The sequence below is a fragment of the Mytilus galloprovincialis genome, chromosome 10 (genome assembly GCF_965363235.1).
Source record: "Mytilus galloprovincialis chromosome 10, xbMytGall1.hap1.1, whole genome shotgun sequence".
NCBI lineage: Eukaryota > Metazoa > Mollusca > Bivalvia > Mytilida > Mytilidae > Mytilus > Mytilus galloprovincialis.
This window is the reverse complement of record NC_134847.1, coordinates 38,161,916-38,168,822: the sequence shown is the minus strand read 5'-3', so window position 1 is coordinate 38,168,822 and position 6,907 is coordinate 38,161,916. Positions and strand designations below refer to the sequence as shown.

The 6,907-nt window shown below is 33.7% G+C and overlaps 1 long non-coding RNA gene across 1 annotated transcript; it reads right to left on the bottom strand.

The window, feature by feature from the left end:
- Positions 1–5,338: 5,338 nt before the first annotated feature.
- On the bottom strand, positions 5,339–6,520 carry LOC143049138 (uncharacterized). Its single transcript, XR_012970080.1, has 2 exons — positions 6,452–6,520; positions 5,339–5,841 (listed from the first exon to the last, which is right to left on the bottom strand). It is a non-coding gene; the product is annotated as an uncharacterized LOC143049138 (long non-coding RNA).
- Positions 6,521–6,907: the final 387 nt, after the last annotated feature.

The window sequence follows — 6,907 nt, the reverse complement described above, 5'->3', positions numbered from 1 at the left end:
TATAATTGTATCACAACATTGAATCATATGTGTGTTCATTCAACCAATTATAATACAAGGTTGGACGTTTGAAATTCATCAATGAGAACAAATAACTACAAGTATCTAAATATATTCACTACATATAATTGTATCACAACATTGACTCATGTGTGTGTTCATTCAACCAATTACAACACAAGGTTGGACGTTTGAAATGCATCAAGGAGAACAAATAACTACAATAAACCCCTACGCTTTAGTACTGGAATGTTTTAGAATTTACTAGTATTTTAGAAGTTGGAGAAGGGCGCATGAAAATCTATTCGTAATATATATACAGTCCGCCAAAAGTTAAGCACCACCGAAATATATTTGGCAATATTTTTTTAACAATTTCGAAAAAAAAAATGTATGTTTGGTGTTATGAATTACCCTTAACACACACTAAGAAAATTCATTACGACAAAAAAGATTGAACTCCGATAAAGCAGTCAAGCAACCTTTTTATTAAAGATCATCTGTGCGTTAACAAATACACTGTTTCCCCAGGTGGTCGTATTAGTGTTCGTACATTGGTCCGTCGACTGCATAGAGGCAACCTAAGAGCGAGTCGTGGTGTATAGAGACCTGTAATTACAAGCAGGCACTCTATCGTCAGGTTTCAATGGGAAAATGACGTTCTATGCTTGAAAATAGGAAGCTGACAAAACACTCATTGGTCAGATGGGAATCAGTATCTTTTACTGTCAGTAGACCCCATAATACGAATTTCGCGGGAAAACAAAACGGCCGATGACCAAGACAATGTTTGCACAAGGACTGCATTCAGTGCTGGTGTTGTTCCAGTACGGGATTGCTTCTTATACCGTTATAAGCTGGGTATGCATATTCTGATGGGTAACATAAACGGACAGACATACAGAGATTTGATGCCTTAACACATTTTAGTCCCTTGTTTTAATAATCCCCCACTTGCGTCAACATTGTCAAGACCCTTGTACATGGACGACAACGCTAGACCACACAGGGCACGGATTTTAACCGAGTCCAAAGAGCAACAAGCCATTTACACTATGTTTTGACCTTGCATGTATCAATACAAAAACCCTACCAAACATGTCTGAGGTGCCATTGGCGGAAATCTCAATCGCAGAGATCCACCTTCACAATATTTTGTCGATTTTAAAGTGGCATTTGTTGTTTAATGCAACAGATTCCTTAACTAAAGTTTTGAAGGCTTGTACCGAGAATGATACGTCGTGTTATGAAATTGTACCGGAAGAGAGGTTGTTACACATGCTATTGACTCAAATATTGACATTAAATTTACCAAACATACCAAAGATTATGTGTAGAAAATTTTATTGGTATTAGGTAATCAATTGTTGTAAAAAAATAAAATCACAGTGAAACTTAAATTCTGTTTCTGAATTGTGTAATTTACACTACTTCTATGAACGAAAAACCCATATGCATAGAACCTTCATAAGTGACCAAAATTATATTTGTGGTTTGTTTATGGTATACATTAGCAAAATTGCTATATGATTGTTTTCTTTTTTTCGAGGAATCATTGATTTTTTATATTTGAAAAAAAATCGATGCAATAAAAATAGGTGGTGCTTAACTTTTGGCGGACTGTATATAAAAGAACGCCTATCATTTACATATGCAAATCTTATCTTATTTGTTATTTGATCAACCTGTATTACGTTAAATCACTTGATCGATATAGGCACATTATATTCATATTGTGTATTTAAATACGTGCTTAGGAAGAAAGATAAGAAGTTAGCAATTTTCTTTAACTCTACTTTCCGCTATATAAATGATGTTCTTTCACTAAATAATTCAAAATTTGGTGACTATGTGGAACGCATCTATCCCATCGAACTAGAGATAAAGGATACTACAGATACAGTTAAGTCTGCCTCATATCTTGACTTACATCTCGAAATTAACATTAGGGTCGGTTGAAAACACAACTTTACGACAAAAGAGATGATTTCAGCTTTCCAATTGTGAACTTTCCATTTCTAAGTAGCAACATTCCAGCAGCACCTGCATACGGTGTATATATCTCCCAATTGATACGATATCCCGTGCTTGCATTTCCTATCATGATTTCCTTGATAGAGGGTTGGTGCTCACAAGGAAGCTATTAAACCAAGAGTTCCAAATGGTGAAGTTGAAATCACCCCTTCGTAAATTTTACGGACGCCATCATGAGTTGGTTGACCGTTATGGAATAACCGTTTCACAAATGATATCGGATATGTTCCTTGCGTCGTAACTACAATCCCCTTCCCTTTCATGAAAGTGACCTACCGAATTAGACAATTTACCGGATTTGTTATAACATAAGCAACACGACGGGTGCCACATGTGGAGCGGGATCTACTTACCCTTCCGCAGCACTTGAGATCACCCCTAGTTTTTGGTGGGGTTCGTGTTGTTTATTCTTTAGTTTAGCCATGGCGTTGTCAGTTTTTATTTTAGATTGATGAGGTTGACTGTTCCTTTGGTTATTTTCGTCCCTCTTTTATCAGGAAAAAGCTCAAAAGGCCATATATAGAACTTTTAAATATAATGCTTTAGTACTCGTTATTAACTAATATAGTTAAAGAAGACGGATGGAAATATAATCGTATTGTATTAAATAAACGCCTATCATTTACTTATACTCGTCAATAAATATTCATTAATATACAATTGTGGACACATATCAGTGTGGATAGTATTATATTTTGATGTTTGACAGTGTTTTCATCCATAGAGAGTTCTCTGCCCCCCTAAGTGTCTATGCCTGACTGTGGTGCAAAGTGACAGTCAACTTGTACCAAACAATAAAATAGTAGTTTCTTTTTTATATATTTAGTTTTAATGTAATGAAGGAGACTCTAATTCAAATCAGTACCAACCGTTCATAGATTTTATTTAGATAACAATTGCTATTAATATCAAATCTGCATATTGACCAAAATACTATGCCTGCTTTGGGTATATAATATGTACATTCCTTTTATTAAATTTTGTTCATGCCCAACTTTCCATTCGGGATTTTCCTTTCAACATTTGAAATAACTTCTATTTGAATACATTAACATATTAAAGGGCCTCGATAGCCAAGTGTTCCACGTAACTACTATAATTGTAATCACTTGACCCGGATTGTCAGTTTTCCTATCGAAGGTAGATGGTTTTTTCCGGGCACTCCGGCTTCCTCCACCAATACAAACTGACCGCCACGAACTAGCCTACATACGGTGCTTAAAAGTGTCGTTAAAACACAAAAAAATCAAATCGATCATTAACATATTTAACAATGCTCCTATATATGTACTTTGGTATTAAGGCCTATCATGAACATTCATCCTCCATAACCACCTTTATGATCTAACAAACATGTCAGACTACATAGATCAAAAGAAAAAGACATGTTCTTTTTTATATCATCTGGTTATTTTAATCATTTGGTTATTTTGTGTAGAAAATGTGAATTTACTTAAAATGATATGTAATTTTAAAAACAAACATCTTCCTAATTAGTGAAGATTAGTTAAAGGGAATTTATGTGTGTAGATAAAATAATTGGATTAAAGAAATATATATTCATTCGAATATCAGAAACATTCTAGCCAATAAAAAATAAGATATTAATTATTTAGATATTTTCTAATCAAATGTACTCTTATATCCTTGATGCATCGTCTCCTGGTATCAACTGCATTCAAGTTACCTTTGATGCTTCCTTGCTCGTTTTAGAAAGAGACGGTTACACACATTGAACGTGCCTATGGTCCTTAAGACAAGGTATCGCCTCTGGTGTCAGTTTGCTTTAGGAAACAAATTATACTTTCCTATTTGCTACTGACACAGGATGAGTAATAGACATGTTAACTTTCACTTTCATTTTGGCTACTTATTATACATGTATGTTTATTTTTTGTTCCAACTTATTGTGTCCTATACATATATGGATATCTGTTTTTCTCTCTCTGTTTTGGGGCTGTTTGTTTGTTATCAATATCAACCACACTTGCATTAAAATGCATTAGATATTTATAAAAAAATATTATATATTCTATATGTACATGTTCTTTAAGAACTTACATAGTTTTCATTCACCCTTTAGATCATTGATGGCGATCCGATGGATACATCTGTTGTAGAGTTGTCACTGACTCAGACGTACTTATAAATATAATTATTTTCTGTGACTGTATATAACATTAATTTGTAGGATCCTTTACTAAAGATAATTTAGCTGATCTGTAACAATAACATCTTCATGCCTTATATATCATGTACTGTAGTACGCCGCTAGATTAAAACTGACGAGGAAAGGTAACACACAGCCAGCGAAAGCTCTTTCTTTGAGAGCCCAGGTGGTCGTGTGGTCTAGCGGGACGGCTGCAGTGCAGGCGATTTGGTGTCACGATATCACAGTAGCATGGGTTCGAATCCCGGGGAGGGAAGAACCAAAAATTTGCGAAAGCAAATTTACAGATCTAACATTGTTGGGTTGATGTTTAGACGAGTTATATATATATGAACCAGTGATAACACTACAGTGATGGTGAAACATGACTGTGTACATTCTGTATAAACAACTCGTCTAAACATCAGACCAACAATGTTATATCTGTAAATTAGTTTTCACAATTGTTTTATTCTTCCCTCGCCGAGATTCGAACTCATGCTACTGCAATATCGTGTTACCAAATCGCCTGTACTGTATCCGAGGCTCTAGACCAATCAACCACCTTGGCTTCACAAAAAAACAAAGCTTTAGGTGGCCGGTTGTTACCTTTCCTCGTCAGTTTTAATCTAGCGTCGTAAAACAAAACAGTACATGATATATATGGCATGAAGATTGAGTTATTACAGATCAGCTGCAATATATATACATATATATATATAAAAACGCCTAACAAGTGTACACAACACCACCAATAAAAAAAGGAACTATAAATGTAAATATTTCGGACAACAGATATCCTTCATCGGTATTTATGTTTGAGATGTTGATTGGATCATTTATCAGTCTACTTAGATGAAACTATAACAATCTTGAAATTTATACAATAAAAAGTCAAACCGAACATCAGGTAAGACGCTTGCACAATTTTAAAAATGTGTTAAGCACGACATAGGTTAGATGACTAAGGGACTATCATTTGATATTCTAGGGGGGGGGGGGGGGGGGGAGAGGTGCAGGAGTTGGATCGGTTATTTACGTTATATATCTATAAAATGACTGAATTAATAGGCAACTATGAATCTTACAGGGCGATGGATCATGTAATATGATTTAGTGCACTACAAAATATAATAGATAACAAGTCAAAAAAGGTACAACATCAACATTTAATAACTATAAAATGAACAGATATTAGATATTTCGGATAACAGACATCCTTCTTCGGTATTAGCATGATGTCAAATGAATAATGTCAATATATTCAAATTGAGACACTATCAAAATCTTGAAAATTTATACAATTTAAGCGAACATCACAGAAGCTAGTACAATAAAAAAATTTCCAAACACGGCGCAAAGACTACAAAGATATGCCAAAATAAAAATAGTAATTTGCGATGTGAAATTTCAAAAGATGGTGACAGTTGAGATGTTACAACTTCATGGATAGCAGTCGTTGTCTAGTCAGTAGCTTATTACAATTGTTGCTCTTATTGATCTTTGACAAATATTACACTCTGTCAATTTCTCTCCACAAAACTGACAGCAACTCAAATGTTGACAAGGAAGAAACAGCAAATTCCTCATGCACTGTTTACAGATTGTACAAATATATTGCCGAACATCTACTGGAGATTCATCGACTTCCAAATCGTCTAAAAAATATAAGAAGTTTAATTAATCTACGGGCACAAAATTAATCCATCCGAATACTGGTATTTTATTTGTAAGTCCTTGTATCAAATATAACCAATTAGCTCATGATGTATACAACTCGGCAATATTTTGTAGAGAAAAGTGACACCATGTTTGTAGATTTTAATGTTGCGGTTTGATACAATCGTTAAAAAGATAAATTTGGACATTTGTCTCGATGAAGTTTACCGTATACATGCTTGTATCCGTATTCAATAAAACTAAATGTCTAATTTACAAAGAATTTATATCAACGAATCGAAAAATAGAACCTAATGACTAAATGCTATATTCAATGATAGGGAAACAACAGACATTATTGTCTCAACAAAGAAAAAATAAAATATACAGCTCTAAAACTATGACGCAGTTGAAAGTTGTAAACGATCAATTACTATTTAATCTCTGAAAAAGTAGATACATATAAATCATTTGAGAATAAGATATGGTTCACCGTTCCAAAATTTCTAAATTAAGGGTTTAACTGTTGCAATCTGCTGTTGAACGCAAAATACCGAGAACATAATTTTCCATGAAAATATAAATGGGTAAACAATAACTGAATCTTACCATCATAACTCTTGACAGGCTTTTCGTTTTTAGACATTTTCTATATTTTTTTTATCATAGACAAATCTGCAATAAAGAAGATTTCATTTATTTTCTTCCAAAACGTCAAAGACCAATCACTCATTGCATTAAATAAGTCCCTCTATCTTCTGCATAAAGACTTGGCTGACGAAAATCAGGAACGTTATCAGTATTTTGAATTTATGTTATAATATGTTTTTGATTTTGAGAATTAAGAGCCGCTAGCAAATATTTGTAAAATTCTGGTTTACTCATTCATTGAAATCTATCATTGTGTATACCTGCACCTATGTAGTACTTTACCTCTTTAAATTTATTATATAACTAGCAGAAAGAAGCATAGATTCATATTAATTTAGTTGTTTGAATGACGGTGTTTATGTACATGGTCTTATAAACAAGTCTAAACAAATTAATGGTTATGCTTACATGTCT